The sequence below is a fragment of the Pleurodeles waltl genome, chromosome 5 (genome assembly GCF_031143425.1).
Source record: "Pleurodeles waltl isolate 20211129_DDA chromosome 5, aPleWal1.hap1.20221129, whole genome shotgun sequence".
NCBI classification, from domain to species: Eukaryota; Metazoa; Chordata; class Amphibia; order Caudata; family Salamandridae; genus Pleurodeles; species Pleurodeles waltl.
In genome coordinates this window covers 7,512,362-7,536,927 of record NC_090444.1, presented here as the reverse complement: position 1 = coordinate 7,536,927, position 24,566 = coordinate 7,512,362, and the positions used below count along the sequence as shown (strand labels likewise).

The following is a 24,566-nucleotide window of genomic DNA, read 5'->3' as shown; positions in this document are numbered from 1 at the left end:
AGTACATATACTAGTGAGTGGGGACTGCACACTTCCTGGGGAGTGTATGTGCACAACAAAGTGCATATACTAGCGAGTGAGGACTGCACCCTTTCTGGGGTTTGTGTGCACAATAGAGTGCATAAATTAGTGAGTGAGAACTGCACCCTTCCTGGGGTTTGCATGTGCACGACAGAGTGCATATACTAGTGAGTGGGGACTGCACCCTTCCTGGGGATTCTATGTGCACAACAGAGTGCATATACTACTGAGTGAGGACTGCACCCTTCTTGGGGTTTGCTTATGAACAAGGGAGTGCATTTACTAGTGAGTGTGCAAACCATGGGCATGCACATTTTTTCCTGGCCACTGGGGGAAGCTTGAGACGCTGTTTACATGAGAACTCCTGCCTCTGAAGACAAAACAGATCAGAAACAAGGACAGTTTTCTGCACTTTAGACAGACAATGAAAAATGTTCTAGATTAGACACCAAGAATTTTCAATTCTTTTAAGGACACGGAGGTGAGGATTATGCTCCTCCTTCTTTGCTGTTTATTACGTTAATAACACAGCAGCCAATAAAAAAAACAGACTTTAAAAAAAACTACATTACCCATAAGATATATGTATGACATCACAATATCAGCACCAATCACAGTACACCATATAATATATACTTCTGAGGAACCATAAATCTTCCTCTTTCTTTGCTCTGAGGTGAATGTCTTAACAAGAACTTCTCTGACACGGTTTCCCAACGTGGGATCGACGTTGTCCAATGGAACTGACAGGCGAACAGGCCCGAAGTGAGAAAACGAAGTCCATCTCTTCTCAATCACCTAGTCTTCAGATCAGAAACTGTGAAAAGAGAAAATACATTGTTGTGTCATTCTATTAAAAACAGTTCAAGTCATACAACAACACTCATTTATTTATATGGGAGTCGAGCACATATCAATGACAATATTCATAAGTCGGAAAGGTAAGGTGAACAAGTCATAATCACATCATTGAAAATATATCTGTCCACATATACCATATTAATGACGATTTACTTCAAGAATGAACATTTTAGGGGGTGGGGGTTACTAGTGATTGGGTAGGATAATCCTCGCCTCCGTGCCCTTAATGTCAGGACCAGAAGCTTCGGATTATGCTTGCTCAATGCTGTTGTAACACAATAGAAGCTACATCTAAAATCGTTTTCTCATAAAATGTTTTAAATGTAGTCGGTTGACCAATCTGCTGCTTTCATTATGTCTTGTAATTGTGACCCTAAAAAACATTTTCTGAGACCATGGCACCTCGTACGGAGTGAGCTCCAAATTTTTAAGTATCAATTCCTGCTTCAGCCAGAATCCATCTCACCCAATGGGCTAGTGTAGCCGAAGATACTAGATGAAAAGATTTCTGAAGAGAAATCAGGATTTGACCTCCGGGAGACTGGTGATACTCCCTGGTTCGATCTTCGTATTCACTTAAGCATTGGACAATGCATAACTTAGGATCTTCCTGAAAACTAGGGTAAGTTACTTTCCTGAAAAGTGTTTTGGTTCTTCTTGAGATGAAAAAGGTAACTTCATCCAGGGAACAGACACGGCCAGAAATATCCAGAGCTTTAGCGTCTGAAATCCTCCCACATGATATCAGGCCCAATATTATGGTCAGTTTGGCTAACAATTGCTACCTAGACAAATCGGAGTTGCAGGACCAGCATCGTAGGAAATTTAGGATGATGTTAACATCCCATAAATGCAAATACTTTGGTTCGGGAGGATTAGCCAATTAGATACCTTTCATAACCCTACTTACCAAAGGGTATTCTCCCACTGGTTTCCATCAATGGACATGTGTCCAGCTGAGATGGATGATCAGTAATTATTGACCGAAAAATACCTTAAGCCTTCAGATGCCTTCCCCGCCAAGAAATTGATTATGGAAGTAATGGGGTCTTCCAAGGGATCCAGACCCAGTGTGCTGCACCAACCCGCCCATCTACACCAGGCTGAGGACTAGCGTTTATGAATGGAATCTGACCAGGAAGTGGATATAAAAAAGAGAGATTGATCCAAAAGGTCTGGAAGGGACCAACATTGCCGGAAATGCACCAGGTCATGAACTGCAGTTTGTTCTTAATGAGAAGGGGATGGGACAGACCCGCTGGATCAAACAAGAGTTCTGAGATCAAAGGGATCTGAACCGGAGGGTTTCGGGACAGTTCCAATAGAACTCTTTCTGTTGCAAAGCTTGAGTTGCTACTCTCAGTATCTTTATGAACAGGGGAAAGTCATACAGAAGTGGCCCTGTACATTGTTCTAGAAAGTCAGCAATGGCCATGGGATCCGGACTCCAAGAAAAGAAACGGCCCAGTGATGGGAGAGATGGGATTCGAATAGGTCTATGTGGCATTGGCCCCATCTCATTTGTAGGGCCTGAAATATTGATTGATGGAGCCTCCATTCGCTGGGATCTCTGAGGTACCTGGAGTTCCAGTCCGCTATTGTGTTGAGCTGGTCCAGAAGGTATTCTGCTGTCACTGATTTCTGATTCTGGAGGCAGTATTGCCAGAAGGTCTTTGCTATCTCTGCTAGAACTTGTGATCTTGTCCCGCTCAGTTTGTTGATATAACAGACTGCAGAAATGCTGTCCATGCGCAGAAGAACGCAACCCTTGGAGCGTGAGACTAGTGTCTTTATCGCAAAGGAGCCTGCTAACAGCCCCAAGCAGTTTATGTGAAGGTGAGGTTTGTCGCGAGACTAGCGACTGCCTGCAGAGATGGTGCCGCACCTGGCTCCCTAACCCCACCTGCTGGTATCCGATTCTAGAATGACATTTGGCTGAGAGCCGCATATGGCTCTGCCATTCCATGCTGACATGTGGTCTAGCCACCACTGAAGTTCCCTGCGAGTCTCTAGGGTGAGGTCTATGAGTTCTGCATATGCCAGGCTTTCTGGAGATCATGGATCTTTAGGCGTTGGAGTGCCCTGTAATGTTGAGGGGCTGGAAAGATGGCTTGTATGGAGAACGCTAACAAGCCTACTATGCTGGCTAATATCCTGAGAGAAATATTGTCTTTGTGGAGAGTGGAGAGGATCTTCTACTGAATTGAGTGCAACTTCTGGGCAGGAAGAGATAGAAGAGAAGTAGAAGAGTTGATCCAGAATCCCAGAAACTCCACCTGACGAGAAGGGGTCGGATCAGATTTCTTTGCATTGATCAGAAAATCCAGATCCTAAATGTTGCATGAGTGACTGGACATCTTGGGCCTTGAGAAGTATGTCGTCTAAGTAGACGATCATTCAAACTCCTCTGGAACGGAGCTTCTCTGTCACTGGACGCATAACCTTAGTGAAGCACCAAGGGGCGGAGGAGAGTACGAAGGGGAGAACCTTGAAGTGGAACCACTGATAGTCCCATCTGAATTGTAGGAACTTCCTATGAGAGGGAAATATCAGGATCAAGAGATAGGAGAACAATCCTGTCACATTCCTTGAGAATTTCTCTGAGAATATGGATCCCCATCATCTTGCAGTGACGATAAAGAATCCAACTGTTTAATTCCTTCAAGCTGATTACCAAGCGTGATCCCCCTCCTTTCTTGTTTACAGCAAATATATTGCTGCAAAACCCCAAGGGGTCTGCCTGACAGGGGGTACTTGCATCTTTGGTCAACAACTAGTGTATCTCTTGTTGAATAAAGGAATGATCAACTAGGGAAAATGGATTGGTTTTTGGTAGGCCTGTCTTTTGGGGGTTCCCAAAACACTCTAGGTGCAAACGTGACACTGGCTCCAGTACCCATTGATCTGATGTTAACAAGGACCAATTTTGTAGGAAAAATCTGGTTCCAAACTCAGTTTTACTGACGAGGGAGAAATCAAGCTTACCTTGAGAGCTGGAGCCTGAGTTGTAGTTGCCCCGGAAGCCAGCTTGATTGAAAAGGACACGTCCTGCCCGTGCCCTGGTGGGATAGAAGGTGTCTGTGCCTGAGACATATATCCCCTACCTGAGCCAGTGTAGCCTGGATGAGGGCTGCGTGTGATGAAGCAGCCGGACAGATGCCCTCTATTTCTGCATGCCCTGGCAAAAATGCATTGTTGGAACACTTTGTTTAGGGATGTTTGGGCCTTGTCATGGGTTGTGAATGTGTGAACAAACTTGCCCAAATCCTTTACAAACTTGTTACCAAATAGGAGGCCACTGGCCAGGGGACCCGGCTCAGCGTTGGCTAAGTCCGCTGGTTTGGGATCGATGCGCCGCAAAATAGCTTGACTCCTTTACCCATAGATAGCACAATTTGCATTGCCCAGGATGCACAATGTGCGCTGTGCCCACCCTGCTTTGGTATCGGGGTCTATCAAGGAGCTACTGACAGGTCTAAAATTTTGCACAAGGGGCCTGCAAGTTCTAAAACTTTGTCCTGAAAGGATTCCCATGGTCTATCTATACCCTTTTTGGGGTCTTTGGAGGAGCGCTTGATAAATGTTGCAAGATTGGGGTCTAGTTTGGGAGTCAGGGCTACCTTGCCAGGAATATCAGGGCATGGGCATTCGGAACAGAGGCGGTTCCTGGCATCCTTATCTAATGCCTTTCTAAGTCTCGTTTGGGTGTATTCCGCAACTGCCGGCAGGGAGGGGGGGGAGGGGTCCAGTCTGATTACCAGGGGTGGATGATCGCATCTGGATCAAAGGTGTGAGAAGATTCAGGGTTTAGACCTTCACCTATCGGGCAGTTGTCTGTTGCTCGTCAGATGTATGGCACTGCCGTTTCTGGGGATGTGAGGAGGTGTCCTCTGAATCAGACTGGAAGGAGTGTAAGTCATCAGATACTTCATCTGGGGGAGGGGAAGAGAGAGCTTGGGCGCTGGTGAAGAGCTGCGCAGAGTATTGGTGGTCCCTGGCCACAGTCTGCCACAGATGGGACATGGGAGCTGTGTGGGGCCATTCGGGAGTAAGATGGGGGCGTTCATCCTTGCAGGAAGGGAGAGGCATGGGGTTGGGTTGGCCATAAGGAGGGACCATCAAGGAATACCTCTTCAGCTGTCTGGCAATTGGTTGGAGCGCTACTGCAAGGGCTCTGTTAACTGATTGGGCCACTGAGGCATCTATAGCATGCACAATGTCCTCCACAAGGTGCAGGTCCTCCTGCTCTTGGTAGTATGCGGCATTGTCAGGATTTTGTCTGTCTATCATGACTTTTTTAGGAGAAAAAGGAAGAGTCACAGGCCTGTGTAATGACAAAAGGAGGCTAGAAGGCCTTCTGAAGTGACTATGATAGGGGGGACCCCCAGAACTTTCAGGCCCTTTGAGGAGGCACAATCCACTTCTTATATGTAATAAAAGTTAAATTATTTTAATTCTGTCTACCCCTCAGGAATAAAACGTGTGATAGACTAATTACATCCCAAGCACATGGGCGCGAGGGGAACGCTATGCTCTACCGCTTTAGGCACCGCAGGAGCTGACTCTGAACTCGCTGAGTCTGAGGTGTGGGCTCGCGCTCCAATTCGAACTGGAAACTGAGCCGCAGCGCGCGGGCAGTGAGCCAGAAAGAGTCCTCATGCAAATGCGCTCCGTCCCTCGGCCTCCTTGTACCCCTGCAACAAACAATTTATGGCCTGTCGTCTGCTACCCGAAAGAAGCACGGAAACCACACAAGGCCGTTGTAATCTGGCCGCTGGTATCACTCGGTGCAGTGGCGCGTTTGAAGGGAAAATCGTGTGCGCTGTTTAAGTAAAGCAGTTGTTTACCACCCTGCAGGCATTAATTACAATCAATAATTATAAGCAGATACTCTTAATGAATAAAAGATAAGGTAAGTAGTCATCTTTTGCGAAGCAGCAAAGAAAGAGGAAGATTTTTGGTTCCTCAGCAGTATATTTTATATGGTGTACTGTGATTGGTACTGATATTGTGATGTCATACATATATATCTTATGGGTAATGTAGTTTTTTGAAAAGTCTGTTTTTTATTGGCTGCTACGTTTTGAATGTTAATAAACAGCAAAGAAGGAGAAGCATGATCCGAAGCTTCCTGTCCTGACAGAATGGCCTGATACAGTGATGTCACGCCAGGGACAAGGACCCCCGCCCCATCCGAAGGTAGACACACCTTATACGACCAGAGACCCAGTGACTGCTGCAGAAGATGTGATGTCATGTCAAGATTTATGGGAAATGTGGTTTATTAAAAAATTATTTTTTGATTGGCTGCTGCTGAGTTCACTAAGTTCAATAATAAACAGCAGAGAAGGAGAAGCATAATTCTATGTCAGGACTGGAGGCTCCGATTATGCTTCTCAATCTTTACTACTCATTAACAGTAGCCAATGTAAAAACAAAAAAAACAGTAAACATACTATAACAATGAGGCTTTGAACCACGCCTCAATCCTAACCCACCAAAGGTAGTCCATCAGAGCCTACAAAATACCCAGGCACCACCTTGACCTCCTCTTTCTTTGCTGCTACGCAGTTAAGATAAGTGCCTCTCTATTTGTTTTGTACACTGTAATAGAATCCTTAATTTTACTGCACTGTATAGATATTTGCGCTTGCCTTACAGGTTTTCCAGACTCAGTGATTTACTGCTTTTATTTCACGACCTTTCGGTCATTTCTTGCCCTTCCCTTCAAGGTGCGTGTTGCGCCTTACTAAATTGCCTTTTTGTTTATTTATACCCTTTACCCTTGGTAGCTTTTTATTCAGGCTCCTCCTCCCCGTTCACTGTTATGCCCATGTTGTCCCTCCGAGACTGAGCGCTCGGCAGAGTTTAGCCTGTCCCTGCCCCACCCCTGATTATGTAGGTCACGCAATGTAGATCAATTGGGCTATGCACGCTGGCTCCGGGGAGGGGCAACCGCGACGCTCTTGCACTCGGCTGCTCTCCCTGTGTGCACGCTGGACGAACACCTCGCCCCGGGCTGCAACAAATGAGTTCCTCCTTTGCCAGCAAGTGGCTGAGCAATTGGAACAATATTCCAGCACTTGAAAGACATTGGCCCTCATTACAACCCCGGCGGTAAATGCCGCTTACCGCCATGCAGAAGACCGCCAACATACCGCCGCAGCAGTGGAATTCCTCTACAGCTATTACGACCCACAGTTCGGAATCCGCCATAATCCAGACAACCACACAAGTCCGCCACACCAAAGGTCAGTGATAAACTGGCGATAACAAAACCGACACCGTCACGCCAACAGGAATTTGCTCATACTATCACGACCGACGAATCCACGCGGCGGTCTTTCAACCGCGGTATTCCATTGGCGGTACACACTGCAGCACTCAAAATACACACACATTTACAAAACACAACCACATTGAACAATTCAAAATACACACACCTGACACACATATACACACCAGATCCACACACCCAATCCAATATATAACACACCCACAAACCCTTACTACCAGAATTCTGAAGCCATGCCAGTGAGAGAAACCACCATAAACACCAGAATCCACAGACACACAACACCATTACTTAAATCAAATCAAATCAAATCATTAACATTTATAAAGCGCGCTACTCACCCGTGCGGGTCTCAAGGCGCTAGGGGGGAAAGGGGGGGGTTATCGCTGCTCGAACAGCCAAGTCTTTAGGAGTCTCCGGAAAGCGGAGTGGTCCTGGGTGGTCCTGAGGCTGGTGGGGAGGGAGTTCCAGGTCTTGGCCGCCAGGAAGGAGAAAGATCTCCCACCCGCCGTGGAGCGGCGGGTGCGAGGGACGGCAGCAAGTGCGAGGCCAGCGGAGCGGAGGGGGCGGGTGGGGACGTAGAAGCTGAGGCGTCTGTTGAGGTATTCCGGTCCCTTGTTGTGGAGGGCTTTGTGTGCGTGGGTGAGAAGACGGAAGGTGATCCTTTTGCTGACTGGGAGCCAATGCAGGTGTCTCAGGTGTGCGGAGATGTGGCTGTTGCGGGGTACGTCGAGGATGAGGCGGGCCGAGGCGTTTTGGATGCGTTGCAGGCGGTTTTGGAGTTTGGCGGTGGTCCCGGCGTAGAGGGTGTTGCCGTAGTCCAGGCGACTCGTGACAAGGGCGTGGGTCACGGTTTTTCTGGTGTCGGCGGGGATCCAGCGGAAGATCTTGCGGAGCATGCGGAGAGTGAGGAAGCAGGCGGAGGACACGGCGTTGACTTGCTTGGTCATGGTGAGAAGAGGGTCCAAGATGAAGCCGAGGTTGCGGGCGTGGTCTGCGGGGGTCGGTGCGGTGCCGAGGGCCGTGGGCCACCAGGAGTCGTCCCAGGCGGACGGGGTGTTGCCGAGGATGAGGACTTCCGTTTTTTCAGAGTTCAGCTTTAGGCGGCTGAGCCTCATCCAATCTGCGACATCCTTCATACCCTCTTGTAGGTTGGTCTTGGCGCTGGCGGGGTCCTTGGTGAGGGAGAGTACAAGTTGGGTGTCGTCGGCGTAGGAGGTGATGATGATGTCGTGCTTGCGTACGATGTCGGCGAGGGGGCTCATGTAGACATTGAAGAGTGTTGGGCTGAGCGATGAGCCTTGAGGTACGCCGCAGATGATCTTGGTGGGTTCTGAGCGAAACGGAGGGAGGTAGACTCTTTGGAAGCGGTTAGCGAGGAAGGAGGCGATCCAGTCCAGGGCCTGGCCTTGGATCCCGGTGGAGCGTAGGCGGGTGATTAGGGTGCGGTGACAGACGGTGTCAAAGGCAGCCGAGAGGTCGAGGAGAATGAGGGCGACTGTTTCACCGTTGTCCATCAGGGTTCTGATGTCGTCTGTGACTGAGATGAGGGCGGTTTCCGTGCTGTGGTTGGTTCGGAATCCGGTTTGTGAAGGGTCGAGCAGGTTGTTGTCTTCCAGGAAGGTGGTCAGCTGTTTGTTGACTGTCTTTTCTATTACCTTGGCTGGGAAAGGTAGAAGAGAGATGGGGCGGAAGTTTTTCAGGTCGCTTGGGTCAGCCGTAGGTTTCTTTAGTAGGGCGTTGACTTCAGCGTGCTTCCAGCATTCGGGGAAGGTAGCAGAAGAAAAAGAAGAGTTGATGACGGTCTGGAGGTGCGGGGCGATGATGTCGTCGGCTTTGTTAAAGATGAAGTGCGGGCAGGGGTCCGAAGGGGCGCCGGAGTGGATAGAGTTCATGATGGATTTGGTTTCTTCCGTGTTGATGTGGGTCCAGATGTTGAGGGTGATGTCCGGGGAAGCGGGTTCAGTGGTGTATGGTTGGGTCTGGTGTCCGAAGCTGTCGTGGAGGTCGCTGATCTTGCGATGGAAGAAAGTGGCGAGGGATTCGCACAAATCCTGTGAGGGCGTGACGGCGTTGGCGCTGGCGCTGGGGTTGGAGAACTCTTTGACGATGCTGAAGAGTTCTCTGCTGTTGTGGCTGTTTTTGTCTAGTCTGTCGGTGAAAAAGTTCCTTTTGGCAGTGCGGATCAGGTGGTGGTGTTCGCGTGTAGCGTTCTTGAGGGTGGTCATGTTGTCAGCGGTGTGGTCCTTGCGCCAGGCCTTCTCAAGGGCACGACAAGTTTTCTTTGATTCTTTGAGGGTGTCAGAACCAGAGAGGTTTTTTGGTGTAGGTCTGTCGATGCGTGCGTTTGAGGGGAGCAAGGTTGTCAGCGCAGTTGGAGATCCAGTTTGTGAGGTTGAGAGCTGCGTCGTTGGGGTCGGTGGTGAGGGTGGGTTGGTTGGCGGCGAGAGCGGAGAAGAGTTGCTCTTCAGGGATCTTGTTCCACTGTCGACGAGGGATGGGTTGAGTGCGGAGGTGGGAGGTCTCGCGTCGGAATGTGAAGTGGACGCAGCTGTGGTCGGTCCAGTGTAGGGCAGAGGTGTGGCTGAAGAAGACGTGTTTGCTGGCGGAGAAGATAGGGTCGAGCGTGTGTCCGGCGATGTGGGTGGCGGTGTTCACCAGTTGTTTGAGGCCGAGGTTGGCGAGGTTGTCGAGCAGGGTGGTGGTGTTGGGGTCGTTGTTTTGTTCCAGATGGAAGTTGAGGTCGCCTAGGAGGATGTAGTCCGGTGAGGCGAGGGCGTGCGGGGAGATGAAGTCGGCGATGGCGTCGCTGAAAGAGGCGCGAGGTCCGGGAGGACGGTAGACGAGGGATCCTCTGAGGGTGGTCCTTGGGTCGGTGCGAATCTGAAAATGCAGGTGTTCAGCGGCGAGGGGGGGGTCTTCGGTGGAGGTGGTGATGCTGATGGAGTCTTTGAAGATGATGGCGACACCTCCTCCTACTTGGTTGGTGCGGTCTTTTCTGGAGATCTTGTAGCCTTCGGGGATGGCGGGTAGCGATGTCTGGAGCAGAGGAGGCGTTCATCCATGTCTCCGTGATGAAGGCGACGTCCGGGGCTGTGGAGTCCAGGAGGTCCCAAAGTTCAACGGCGTGCTTGTGGACGGAACGAGCGTTGACCAGGATGCACTTGAGGTGGTTGATGGCGCGTGGGCTTGTGGTCGTGGTAGTTGCGTGGTGGAAGATGCGTTTGCAGGAGTTGCAGGCGAAGGGTCCATGGGTGCGTTTGGGGTGAGCTAGGAAGCAGGTTTTGGAGCGCCCTGGGTTGAGGGCGTGGAGGGTGGTGGGGTCGTAGCGGATCAGCGGGGCTTGGGGGAGCTGGGGACCAGGGGTCGTGGCGCTGGGCGCGGGCCAGGCGCGGACGGGCGCAGACGGGCTTGTCTCTGGCGCGCCTCTGGCGCGCCAGCGGCGTGCCCGCTGCGCGCGCCCGCTGCGCAGTCGCGCAGCGGCCGCCATAAGAGGTAGGAGGGCGGGGGAGGGGTCAGCTGGGGGCGAATGGGAGCTGGGGGGCGGGGGCGTGCAGGAGGTCGCGGCGGGAAAGCGCGAGGGAGGGGGGGGGACAGGTAGAGTGAGAGGAGCTGGGGGAGGGGGTTTAGGGTGGAGGAGGGTGAGTGTTAGGAGGTTTGGAGATTAGGGAGAGAGATAGGAGTAGGGTTGTGAAGATAGGGGAGGGGGGGTTGTAGAGGTGGGTGAGGGAGAGAGGTAGAGTGAGAGGATAGGGAGATGGGTAGTAGAGGGGGTGGCGGGAGGGGGGGAGAGATAGAGAAATAGATAGAGAAAATAGATAGAGAAGTCGATAGATAGGGAAATAGATAGATAGACAGATAGGTAGGTAGGAGGAGGTGGAGAGTGGGGGAGTTAGATAGTGAGATAGGGAGCTAGAGAGATAGGAAGATAGGAGGAGTGAGGGAGGTAGATAGCGAACGGGTTAGCTAGGGGTGAGAGAGGGGGAGGCGAGTGAGGGAGGGGGATGAGGAAGGAGCAGGAGGGCAGGCTCGGGGGAAGAAGACGGAGGAGGTAGAAGAGCCGAAGACAGGAGAACAGAAGACAGAAGAACAGAAGATCGGAAGAGCAGAAGAACAGAGAAGAACAGAGAAGAACACAGAAGAACAGAGAAGAACACAGAAGAACAGAGAAGAACACAGAAGGACCGAGAAGAACAGAGAAGAACAGAGAAGAAGAACACAGAAGACCGGAAGAACACAGAAGAACAGAAGGGAAGAACAGAAGAACAGAAGAGAAGAACAGAAGAACACAGAAGAACACAGAAGAACCGAGAAAAACAGAGAAGAACAGAGAAGAAGAACACAGAAGACCGGAAGAACACAGAAGAACAGAAGGGAAGAACAGAAGAACAGAAGAGAAGAACAGAAGAACACAGAAGAAGATTGCAGAGGGGGAGCGAGGAGGAAGAGACAGAGAGGAGGAAAAGAAGCAGGAGCAGGAGAGAAGGTGAGTGGCGCGGGGCAGGCGAGGGGCTGGGAGGAGGGGGGTACTTACAGTTAGGTGGGTCTCAGGAACACAGGAACTCGGGAACTTGGAGGAGCTGCAGCGGCAGGGGGAGCGACCTACCCTTGGGTCAAGGGTCGCTACCACTGTCGCGCAGCGGCCGCCATAAGAGGTAGGAGGGGGGGGAGGGGTCAGCTGGGGGCGAATGGGAGCTGGGGGGCGGGGGCGTGCAGGAGGTCGCGGCGGGAAAGCGCGAGGGAGGGGGGGGGACAGGTAGAGTGAGAGGAGCTGGGGGAGGGGGTTTAGGGTGGAGGAGGGTGAGTGTTAGGAGGTTTGGAGATTAGGGAGAGAGATAGGAGTAGGGTTGTGAAGATAGGGGAGGGGGGGTTGTAGAGGTGGGTGAGGGAGAGAGGTAGAGTGAGAGGATAGGGAGATAGGTAGTAGAGGGGGTGGCGGGAGGGGGGGAGAGATAGAGAAATAGATAGAGAAAATAGATAGAGAAGTCGATAGATAGGGAAATAGATAGATAGACAGATAGGTAGGTAGGAGGAGGTGGAGAGTGGGGGAGTTAGATAGTGAGATAGGGAGCTAGAGAGATAGGAAGATAGGAGGAGTGAGGGAGGTAGATAGCGAACGGGTTAGCTAGGGGTGAGAGAGGGGGAGGCGAGTGAGGGAGGGGGATGAGGAAGGAGCAGGAGGGCAGGCTCGGGGGAAGAAGACGGAGGAGGTAGAAGAGCCGAAGACAGGAGAACAGAAGACAGAAGAACAGAAGATCGGAAGAGCAGAAGAACAGAGAAGAACAGAGAAGAACACAGAAGAACAGAGAAGAACAGAGAAGAAGAACACAGAAGACCGGAAGAACACAGAAGAACAGAAGGGAAGAACAGAAGAACAGAAGAACAGAAGAGAAGAACAGAAGAACACAGAAGAACACAGAAGAACCGAGAAGAACAGAGAAGAAGAACACAGAAGACCGGAAGAACACAGAAGAACAGAAGGGAAGAACAGAAGAACAGAAGAGAAGAACAGAAGAACACAGAAGAAGATTGCAGAGGGGGAGCGAGGAGGAAGAGACAGAGAGGAGGAAAAGAAGCAGGAGCAGGAGAGAAGGTGAGTGGCGCGGGGCAGGCGAGGGGCTGGGAGGAGGGGGGTACTTACAGTTAGGTGGGTCTCAGGAACACAGGAACTCGGGAACTTGGAGGAGCTGCAGCGGCAGGGGGAGCGACCTACCCTTGGGTCACTTACACAACACACTGAACTTACACAACATCCACGCACCTCAAACAACACACAACACACACCACCTCACTCATCACCCACACCACATCATGGCACCTCAAAGACACCCCAGGTTCTCTGAGGAGGAGCTCAGAGTCATGGTGGTAGAAATCATCTGGGTAGAGCCACAGCTATTCGGATCACAGGTGCAGCACACCTCCATTGCAAGGAAGATGGAGCTATGGCGCAGAATCGTCGACAGGGTCAACCCAGTGGGACAGCATCCAAGAACACAGGATGACATCAGGAAGAGGTGGAACGACCTACGGGGGAAGGTGCGTTCTGTGGTCTCCAGACACCAGATTGCTGTACAGAGGACTGGCAGTGGACCACCACCTCCTTCCCCACAACTAGCAACATGGGAGGAGCAGGTCTTGGCAATACTGCATCCTGAGGGCCTCGCAGGAGTAGCAGGAGGACTGGACTCTGGTAAGTTAAAGCTTTACTATTATATTCCCCACCCTACCTGCATGCTATCACATACTCCCACCCTCACCATCACCCCCATCACTCCAACACCTCACATATGCCCCACTATCACAACCCACCCATCCCAATACCAAGCCCTGCATGCAACACCAAAGCATGTCTACTACAGATACCCACACAGACCCCAAACCAAATATCACACAAGGACCAAGACAAGAATGCAAGCACTGTAGTACAGGGTCACTCACCCATTGCACACGATGGCACACACAGATGCAATAATCATGCCTTTACACCCCTGCAGGACCCCAACCCAATGTCACCGGACAAGAGGTACCAGACATATCCAGTCCCCCCACGGAAGAGACCCACATTGATGACAGCAGCTTTGCACAACTGGATCAAGATGACCAGCCCGGCCCATCAGGGACCTCGGGACAGTCGGTTCCCCTGACGCGGTCACAAGCCACCACAGAGCCTCCCCCCTCAGGAAACACCAGCACAGCACCCACCCATCTGGCCCATACCTCTGTCCCCAGGACACGTCAATCAGCAGTGTGTCCACCACTACAGGGAACCCAGGCAGACCCACCAACCCAAGAAAATCAGGGTCCTGGGGGCAGTGGCAGTGATCACACGGTTCAGGGGACAGAGGCTCAGGAAACTGGGAGGACTGCTGTGCGACAGGGGGAGGACAGGCCCAGGGAACCCACTCTCCATGAGGCCCTCTCCAACATCATGGGAGCTTACCATCATTCCCAGGAGACGATGGCAACGGTACTGGCCAAGTTTCAAGAGACCCAGCGGCTGCAGGAGGAACACTATCTGGGGATCAGGGAGGACCTGAAGTCCATAAACAACACCCTGGTCACCATTACAGGGGTGCTGCAAGACCTTGTAAACACCAGGAGGGACACTGTGGCACAACAAGGGGCCCCTGACACTAGCCTGGAGGATGAACAGCCCTCCGCCGATGCTAGTGGACAGGAGGCACCGCCACAGGAACACGACACCAGCACCCCACTCCCTGCAGATGGAGAACCACCCCGCAAAGGGTCCCTGAGATCCAGGAACAAGACAGAGAACATTGCCAAGACTAACACAAAGAAGTACGGGGTCCCCTAAGGGAAAAAGCGAGGCTAAAAGGGCAAGATTCTGCCCTCCGCTGCTTAAAATCCAGGTTCAGGAAATAGTGATCGGGCGTAGCTGTGGTGTGATGGAAGAGCTCAGGGGAATTCCCTTTACGGACTAGGTGGTCTCACACACTATATAGTGTCTTGCTTCATCATTTGACCACCTAGTCCCACCCAGGTAGCATGGTACCACCTAGGTGGACTCAACCTCACTGTTAAAAGAACAGGAGGGAGTGCGTAAATTAATTCTTGGTCTGGAAAGTGGGATCCAGCTAAACTAGGGGAAATAAAAACACCTAAGCAGTCACCAGTGTGCAATTACAATTTAATAATGGTGTCTGATTGGTGTGATTAAAAACAGACAGTGGGACACCTCCGTGAGAACAAGGACTCACAGGGTCACCTATCTAAAATGCGTAGCCAACATGTTTCTGCCCTTATAATTGAGCCAAGGAAGGTCTCGGTGCACTCTCACTATGACAATAGGCGACAATAACTTGCCATTCCTGGATTTATTGATTTATGAGGATAAGGGAGCCCTGGCAACTGAGGTTTACTATAAACCGACAGATCGTAACAATCTGTTACAGTTTCAGATCTTCCATCCACAAGCTCTAAAAGAAAACCTCCCAGTGGGACAGTTTTTACGTCTACGACGGAATTGTAAAACCATTACAGATTATTACAAACATGCAGATAAATTGACTGCTAAGTTACAAGCAAAGGACTACCCGCGACATCTGGTCAGAAGAGCCTATAAAAGAGCACGGAACAACAATAGAGACCAGTTACTGCAACTGTGTGAGACCACCTAGTCCGTAAAGGGAATTCCCCCGAGCTCTTCCATCACGCCACAGCTACGCCCCGATCACTATTTCCTGAACCTGGATTTTAAGCAGCTGAGGGCAGAATCTTGCTCTTTTAGCCTCGCTTTTTCCCTTAGGGGACCCCGTACTTCTTTGTGTTAGTTTTGGTTGCGTACCTAGGGAGCCCAGTAAGGGGATGTCCCTCCCAGTTTGCTTTTGCTCCCTTACTCTCCCTATGTGTTATGAACATTGCCAAGACCCCCGCCAGGAAATGAGACCCCCCTGAATGTCACCCTTCTGTCCCACTTTGTCACCCTGTCCATCCTTAAACTGCCATTGCGCCACTTTTTATGCCCCTTTGGACAATGCACCTGTGAAACAAATAGACTAGACTCTGCCATGGACATTCCTTCACCATCACCCCTGCCCATTTTACAACCCCCTCCACGTATCTGCACAGAAATAAACACACTTTAATCCCAAAACAATCTGGAGTCAGTCTGTGCTTTCACAAACGTGTAATTGCAATAACCATGGAATTTAGCAATGTCAATTTACTTGTTCACATACCAATGTAACACAGCTGTAGGGCTGGAGGAAATATAGCAGAGGGCACAAAGTGGGACCCACATCTGTGAAATGGAAAGGCAAAGTGACAAGTCAGGGTCCAAACACTGAGTGAAAATGACAGATTTATGCTAGCTCCAACAATAGTATGAGATGTGGGAGGCAGTGACATCTTCTTACCTGTGTCTCACTGGAAGTATTGCATGATTATGTTGTTTCTGTTGTCGATATCCTCTTCTTCTGCCTCCTCTTCCTTACTGTCCACAGGCTCCACAGCTGCCACAAGACCACCATCTGGCCCTCCTCCTACAGAAAAGGCACCTGGCGTCGGAAAACCAGGATGTGCAGCATACAGCAGGCCACGATGATCTGGCACACCTTCTTTTGTGAGTAGTAGAGAGAACCACCTGTCATATGGAGGCACCGGAATCTGGCCTTCAGGAGGCCGAAGGTGCATTCAATCACCCTCCTAGTTTGCCCATGTGCCTCAGTGTAGAGTTCCTCTGCCCTTGTCTTGGGATTTCTCACTGGGGTCAGTAGCCACAACAGGTTGGGGTAACCAGAGTCACCTGCAAATATGGAGGGACAACTGTTAGACACACACTAACCCGTAGGGACAACGCCATACCCAGACAACTATTCACACTGTATAGGGTCCTTGTCCTCACCTATTAGCCACACAAGGTGCCTCTGGAGTTGCCCTATCACATAAGGGATGCTGCTATTCCTTAAAATGTAAGTGTCATGCACTGAGCCAGGAACTTTGGCATTCACATGGGAGATGTACTGGTCTGCCAAACACACCATCTGCACATTCAAAGAATGGTAGCTCTTCCGGTTTCTGTACAACTGTTCACTCCTGCGGGGGGGCGGTGGATACCAAGGCCACATGTGTCCCATCAATGGCACCTATGATGTTGGGGACATGTCCCAGGGCATAGAAGTCACCTTTAACTGTGGGCAAATCCTCCACCTGAGGGAACATGATGTAGCTGCGCGTGTGTTTCAGCAGGGCACACAACACTCTGGACAACACGTTAGAGAACATTGGCTGGGACATCCCTGATGCAATGGCCACTGTTGTTTGAAAGGAACCACTTGCCAGGAAATGGAGTACAGACAGGACCTGCACTAGAGGGGGGGATTCCTGTGGGATGGCGGATAGCTGACATCAGGTCTGGCTCCAACTGGGCACACAGTTCATGGATTGTTGCATGATCAAGTCTGTAGGTGACTATTATGTGTCTCTCTTCCATTGTTGACCGGTCCACCAGCGGTCTGTACACCGGAGGATGCCGCCATTTCATCGCCTGCCCGAGCAGACGTGCCCTATGGACGAGAACAGCGAGCACAGAGTCAGCCAACACTGAGGTATCACAAAAAGTCATTTGCACACATTTATTAATCCGCAATGTGCCTGTAACTGTGTGTATTCAAGGCCACATTGGTGTGACGCAGTTAATATTAATGCCATGTGGCCCCCTGAAATGGCGGCTGCCTGACCTGTAAGGTGGGACAAGGGGATATGAGGCAACTGCGCTGGCATTGTACACCATTGTGGTAGGCGGTCGAAGACCGAGGCGCAATCCAAGATTGGTTAACATTGAACCCTATGGGTCCAAGGAGCCAATGACGATGTACGCCGGCGGTGACGGTACACACCGCCGCGGACGTGACCACGATTTTCTGCCTGTTCACTCACTTGATACCTGACCGTCAACAGGAGAGTACCTACACTGCAAGTGCTGCTGTGACCTCAGTCTGGAAGCGACAATGGCTCATGGGTCTGGTGAAAGGGCCCCGTCCTTCACTTCGGAGGAGTTGGAGAAACTAGTGGATGGGGTCCTCCCCCAGTACACACAACTGTACGGTCCTACAGACAAACAAGTGAGTACACTGTGAGCATGCTGCATGGGCAATGCCTGTTTGGAGTGGTGTGGATGCAAGATAAATGGGGGGTTGGGGGACTGAGGCCTGCATGTGCGGACGGGGAGTGTATGTGCATCAGGGCAAGGGTGGGAACGTGGGCCAATGAGTATGACGGTCCGGACAGGTAAATATTTTCATTTTCCCCTGTACTATTCCTCTAGGTCAGCGCCCACCATAAGAAGGCTATTTGGCATGCCATCGCCAAGGAAGTCCGGACACTGGGGGTCTACCACAGACGGAGCACCCACTGCCGTAAAAGATGGGAGGACCTGTGCCGCTGGAGCAAGAAGACGGCGGAGGCCCAGCTGGGGATGGCCTCCCAACGTGAGAGGGGTGCCCGTCGCACCATGACCCCCCTGATGTTCCGGATCCTGTCGGTGGCGTATCCAGAGTTGGATGGGCGCTTGAGGGTATCACAGCAGCCACAAGGGGGTGAGTACACTCTCATTCTGCTGACTCTGCGCGTATTTCGAGGTGTCTGGGTGGGGGAGGTGAGCAGTGGGTTCCCCTAGGCCAGGGCGAGCTTGGTAGGCAAGGTCCCTTGTGAGGCAGGCTCAGTAGCACCCCAACCCCACTAATGGTTAGTGCCATCTACACCTAGTCAGGCTCCTGTGACTTCCAGATGTGCAGCAATTGGGCTTAGGCCTTGTACCCCCTGGGCATGTCATTAATCTAGGAACTATAAGTGCATGGCGTAGTGCAGAGGGCTGCTGTGTCTGTGTCCGCCAACGGTAGTGGTGTTAAATGCACTGAACATGTCTTTCTCCTGTCTCCCCCCCCTCTTTTTGTGGTCTCCCTGTTCTTGTGTGCAATAGCATCATCAGGCGGAGGAGCATTGGCACTGGAGCAGAAGGGAGCTTCATCCCACTTGGCCCTGGAGGGCGAAACAACAGAGTCTGAAGCCACCAGTGGGACGGAGGGCGAGGGGAGCTCCACGGCGGGGACAGGAGCAGACAGCAGTGACAGCGACTCCTCCTCTGATGGGAGCTCCCTTGCGGTGGCGGGCCCCTCTGTGCCCCCCCCCACATCAACAGGTACAGCCGCCCCCCCTTACCAGCACCGCACTCCCAGCAGCTCCTCAGCGTGTGTCCCGTGCCCGCTCACCCAGGAGGGTGGGCATCTCCTTCGCCCCAGGCACCTCAGGCCCTGCCCCAGTCAGCCCTGCTGCCCTCAGTGAGGAGGCTATTGACCTCCTGAGATCCCTCACTGTTGGGCACTCTACCATTCTGAATGCCATCCAGGGTGTTGAGAGGCATTTGCAACAAACAAATGCATACCTGGAGGGCATTCATTCTGGCCAGGCAGCCCAAAAGAGAGCATTTCAGGCTCTGACCTCAGCACTGATGGCAGCCATTGTCCCTGTGTCCAGCCTCACCCCTCCAACTTCCTCCACCCAGACCCAATCCCCTGTACCTCACCTATCCCAAGCACACCATCAGACCAGCATGCACACACAAGTGTTTCAGGCAAACATAAGCACCACACATCCCACAGGCACTCACACAAACATCATACCCATGCACACATACCAACATCCACTGCCTCCACTGTGTCCCCCTCCTCCACGTCTCCCTCCTCCCTCCCAGTCTCATCTCCACTCACACCTGCATGCACTACATCCTCAGCCACTACCTCCATCACCAGCACGCCCATCACCACACACCGCTCACGTGCACTCACCACCCCCACTACCATTCACACATTCCCAGTGTCCTCTCTCAGTGTGTCTGTGAGCCCTCCTCCCAAAGTACACAAATGCAGGCACACACCCACCCAACAGCCATCCACCTCATAACAGCCTCCAGCCCATGCACCTTCACCCAAATTCAGCAGACGTACACCTCCTACAACCACTACCTCTACCTCTACCTCTACCTCTACCTCTACCTCCACTCCCAAACCCCCTCCATCTACCCATCCCAGTGTGCCTAAAAACTTTTCCTGGCTAACACTGACCTCTTCCCTACATCTCCTCCCCCCGTCCTTCCCCTAGGGCCAGGCTTTCCAGGTCCTAGCCCAGCACCTCAGCCACCACATCCTCTGGCACATTGGTGCCAGCAACTGCGGGGTCATGGAGTGCGCCAACCATCAGGGCTGCCAGTGTGCCACGGAGCGAGGGCAAGGACATTCCGACACCTGCCAAGGTGAAAAAGGTGCCCACATCCTGGAGGGAGAAGCTGAAAACACCTGCCACCAAGGGGTCAGGGAAAACAAAAGTGGATAGTGGCAAGACAGCTGCGCCACCCTCAAAGGTTGGGAAGGGCCAGAAACTGAAGGGCAGGTCAGGAGAGGGCATGGTGGCACCGACTGATGGAGCAGTGTCACACCTTCTGTCCACGTCGACGCCAACCTGTACGGCGGCGAACACCGCCACCTGCACCGCCACAGACCCCGCAGCCAGCACCGCCGCCACAGACCCTGCAGCCAGCACCGCTGCCACAGACCCCGCCGCCAGCACCGCCGCCACAGACCCGCCGCCAGCACCGCCGCCACAGACCCCGCCGTCAGCACTGCCGCTACAGACCCCGCCGCCAGCACTGACGCCAACAGACCCCGCCGCCAGCACTGCCGCCAACAGACCCCGCCGCCAGCACTGCCGCCAACAGACCCCGCCGCCAGCACTGCCGCCAGCACTAGCACTGCCGCCAACAGACCCCGCCGCCAGCACTGCCACCAACAGACCCCGCCGCAAGCGCCACCACCAACACACCCCGCAGCCAGCACCGCCGCCAACACACCCTGCAGCCAGCACCGCCGCCAACAGACCCCGCAGCCAGCACCGCCGCCAACAGACCCAGCAGCCAGCACCGCCGTGACTGACACCCCTGCAAGCACTGCCAGCGGCCGCGCGACATTCTCAGACAGTGGCACCACCGCAGACATGGCTACCATCCCCAGTGGTCAGTCGTCCGAGGCTGGTGGTGAGTTCCAGGACCCTAAGCAGCTTCCATAAAGCATCACTGTCATCACAGTTGTTACCTGCAAATGGAATGCGAAGCCGCAGCAGTGTGGGGCATGTCTCCTGCCTCCATGGCATATCATGCTACCTGTACCTCGGCAATCTCGTGGCACACACACCCAGTCAAGTGTATTGTTCCGGTCACACTGCACATGGAGCACTTTGGGCACCAGGCCCCCTCCAGAACCAGTGGAGAAAGGCATCCACTACCTCAGTCCTTGGCAGGATGAAGCACTCTGGGCACCAAACCCCCTCCCGAACCACTGGAGAAGGGCATCCACTACCTCAGTCCTTGGCAGGATGAAGCACTCTGGGCACCAAGCCCCCACCAGAACCAGTGGAGTATCACATCCACTACCTCAGTCCTTGGCAGGATGAAGCACTCTGGGCACCAAGCCCCCTCCAGAACCAGTGGGGAAAGGCATCCACTACCTCAGTCCTTGGCAGGATGAAGCACTCTGGGCACCAAGCCCCCTCCAGAACCAGTGGAGTATCACATCCACTACCTCGGTCCTTGGCAGGATGAAGCACTCTGGGCACCAAATCCCCTCCAGAACCAGTGGAATATCACATCCACTACCTCGGTCCTTGGCAGGATGAAGCACTCTGGGCACCAAGCCCCCTCCAGAACCAGTGGGGAAAGGCATCCACTACCTCAGTCCTTGGCAGGATGAAGCACTCTGGGCACCAAGCCCCCTCGAGAACCAGTGGAGTATCACATCCACTACCTCAGTCCTTGGCAGGATGAAGCACTCTGGGCACCAAGCTCCCTCCAGAACAAGTTAAGTATCACATCCACTACCTCAGTCCTTGGCAGGATGAAGCACTCTGGGCACAAAGCCCCCTCCAGAACCAGTGAAGTATCACATCCACTACCTCAGTCCTTGGCGGGATGAAGCACTCTGGGCACCAAGCCCCCTCCAGAACCAGTGGAGACTGTTATCCACTTGAGAGACTGGCTTTGCACTCCCCAGGATAAAGCAGTGGGCAAACCACCCACTGAAAAGACTTGAGAGACTGTGGCATTGGACTCCCCAGGATAAAGCTGTGGGCAAACCACCCACTGAAATGACTTGAGAGACTGTGGCATTGCACTCCCCAGGATAAAGCAGTGGGCAAACCACCCACCGAAAAGACTTGAGAGACTGTGGCTTTGCACTCCCCAGGATAAAGCAATGGGCATGGTGCCCCCTCGTGGAGCAGTGGCGTCGTGCGTTCATCTGGCTGAGGAGCACCCCCTCCCCCTGAGGTGCCTGTATATTTTCTATGTGATGCCCCTCCAGTGTTCTCTCAGTTTGGAGTCAGGTATCATGTGTGGGCCTCCCCCATGCATTTTGGGCCCAGTGGTCCACGGACAATGATTGGTGCACTATCCGGACTTGTATAGTTGGTGTACATAATTGTATATACTGGATTTTGACTAATGAATTTTTATTGATTACAATCTGTACAATCATTTCCTTTTTTCCTTGCGTTATTCCAGGGGAGGGGTGAATATGTAATGTTGCAGCATGTATTTGTGTGTATGGTGTTGTGGGTGAGGGTAGGGGTGGGGGTGTTGCGTGTGTGTGTGTCACTCTCTTTCCCCTCCCCCCTCCCCTGTGTTGTAGGTGCAGTACTCACCGTGGTCGTTGCCGCCGTCGTTGGAGCTCCTGATAGAGGAGCAGGAAGACCATTGCCGGCAGTGTCAGCAATTCGGGCTCCATGGCGTCCTGGTTCCTTGTGGGGTGTGGAGAGGTGAGTGTTTTCCCTTCTGTGTACTGTTTCCACCGTGTTTTTATCCGCGTTGGTTCCGCCTCCAGAAAAGGTGGCGGATAAGCGAGTTGTGATAGAGTGGGCGGTACATTGTCTCCCACCTGTGGCAGTGTCCGCCGTGCTGGTTGTTTGTACCGCCGTGGCGGTTGGAGTGTTAAAGTGGCTGTCTATGTTGGCGGTTTCCGCCACGGTCGTAATCCCATTTTTCCGCCGGCCTGTTGGCAGTATTACCGCCACTTTAACACCGACCGCCAGGGTTGTAATGAGGGCCATTGTTTTCTAAACAGAAAGTGATCTGTATAGATTGGAACAATTTTTTGGAAATGTTCAATTCTGCCTGTGTCCAAATTAACCCTTCGATGCCCCAGGCATAGAGAAGGCCTGGGCTGTAATAATTGGATCTGGGTCCCTGTGAGTTAACCCCTTCCCTTCTATTTTGCCCTTGATTCTCAAACCCTTGATTCTCTTTGGGATTTCATGGCAGTAGAGTGCCACTATCATGTCTGATTACGAGGCATATGACCAAAGCCTGGAGCTCTATGTCCCCTTATGAGGATGAGAATTATTATTTCGACCCTTGTATCGAACAGGTAATTGATTTCTCTGTCCAGAAATCTGTGGACAAAGCACTTTCCTCAGCTCTTCAACCTCTTTCTAAATGTCTAGATGAACTGTCCCATCATCTAGTTCCCAATTTGCCTCCCAGGGATCTAGCTGCCCCACCACCTATCCCTATTCCTGACCAACCATGCCCAATTCCAATACCCTGGCCAAACTGTCACAGTCGACCCTGCCAGAACATACTTACACAGCGGCTGATGCTCCCAAGCCGTCTATTCCTCTTGCCCCTCCTCTTCCCACCGATTCATATTCGGACTCCTCATCCTCTTCCTGAGTCCCGTAAAGCCTGTACAGACACTAAAAAAATGCAAGAACCCCCCTTCCCCCTCCACTCCTTTCGTTTTTACTTTTGGTCCTTCTGAAATTGTGCACCTGAGGTCCACTGATTGGTCCCCGGCAACGGCAGTTGCGGAATACATGCAAGCCCATCTCAGAAAGGGCTTTGAAAAATAAATCAGATCCAGATGTAATCTGAATGCCCTTGTCCTGATCTACAGCATAAGACTGCTGCCACTCCTGAGATTGATGCCACCATGGTGACTTTCTTAAAGAAATGTAATAAAGATCCCAAAAAAAGCATAGATAGAGCCCTTTGGGCTTGTCAAGATAAGCTTCTGGACGTGTCAGGTCCTTTAGCAAAAATCTTGGAACTAGCTCTTCAAGCTCAGGAATCTGGGGCTGCCATTCACCCTGAAGTACTTACTGGTTGGACCTAAAGAGCCATTTGTTTCTTGGGCAATGCAAATTGTGCCCCAGCTTCTGAATGGCACAAATCTGTTTTATTACGCATTGACTCACAACTCGTGGATCTAGCCTCAGCTGGAGCAGGCCCTCTGGCCGAGGGGAAATGTTTCTGGGATCGCTTTGTGAAAGACATTGCGAAATTCGTGAATACTTTCACTTCACTAGATAAATCGCAAACATCCCTCAAACGCATGCTCAACCCCCTTTTTTGGAAGGGCCGCCGATTTAGAGGATGCCCGACTGTCCGGGGATATCAACACGTTCCTACTAGAGAAGCCGCCCCCAGACACAGAGGTTTTACTCAAGACCAAGCTCAAGCAGGCTTCTACCCTTCCAGAGCTAAAGGTGCACGTGACTGTAGATTCTGTGGCTCCAACAGAGGTTACAAAGCCATTGACTACACCCCCACAGGTAACAAACTTTCCTGTTCTCTCTCCCTTCTCTTCCTTTTGGGGGGGGGGGGGGGGGGGGGGCAGGATAAAACATTTTGTTCACAATTGGGTCAACATTTCTTCAGATGCCTGGGTGGTAAGTACAGTTCAAGGTTATTCCATAGAGCTAACTGCTGTTCCTTTTTAACCAAAAATCCCTCCTGCTCTCCTTTTTTCTCACCAAAACAAGTCTTTTATCGACTACGAAATTCAAGAACTCTTAACAACGCGAGCTATCGCCCTCACTTCCCACC

The 24,566-nt window shown here is 52.1% G+C and overlaps 1 long non-coding RNA gene across 1 annotated transcript in view; it reads right to left on the bottom strand.

Annotated features, from left to right (window-relative positions):
* Positions 1-522: 522 nt before the first annotated feature.
* Positions 523-24,566, bottom strand: part of LOC138297190 (uncharacterized) — a 39,838-nt gene continuing 15,794 nt past the window's right edge. Inside the window, exon 3 of the long non-coding RNA XR_011203925.1 lies at positions 523-838. This is a non-coding gene — a long non-coding RNA (uncharacterized lncRNA). The remainder of the gene's footprint in view (positions 839-24,566) is intronic.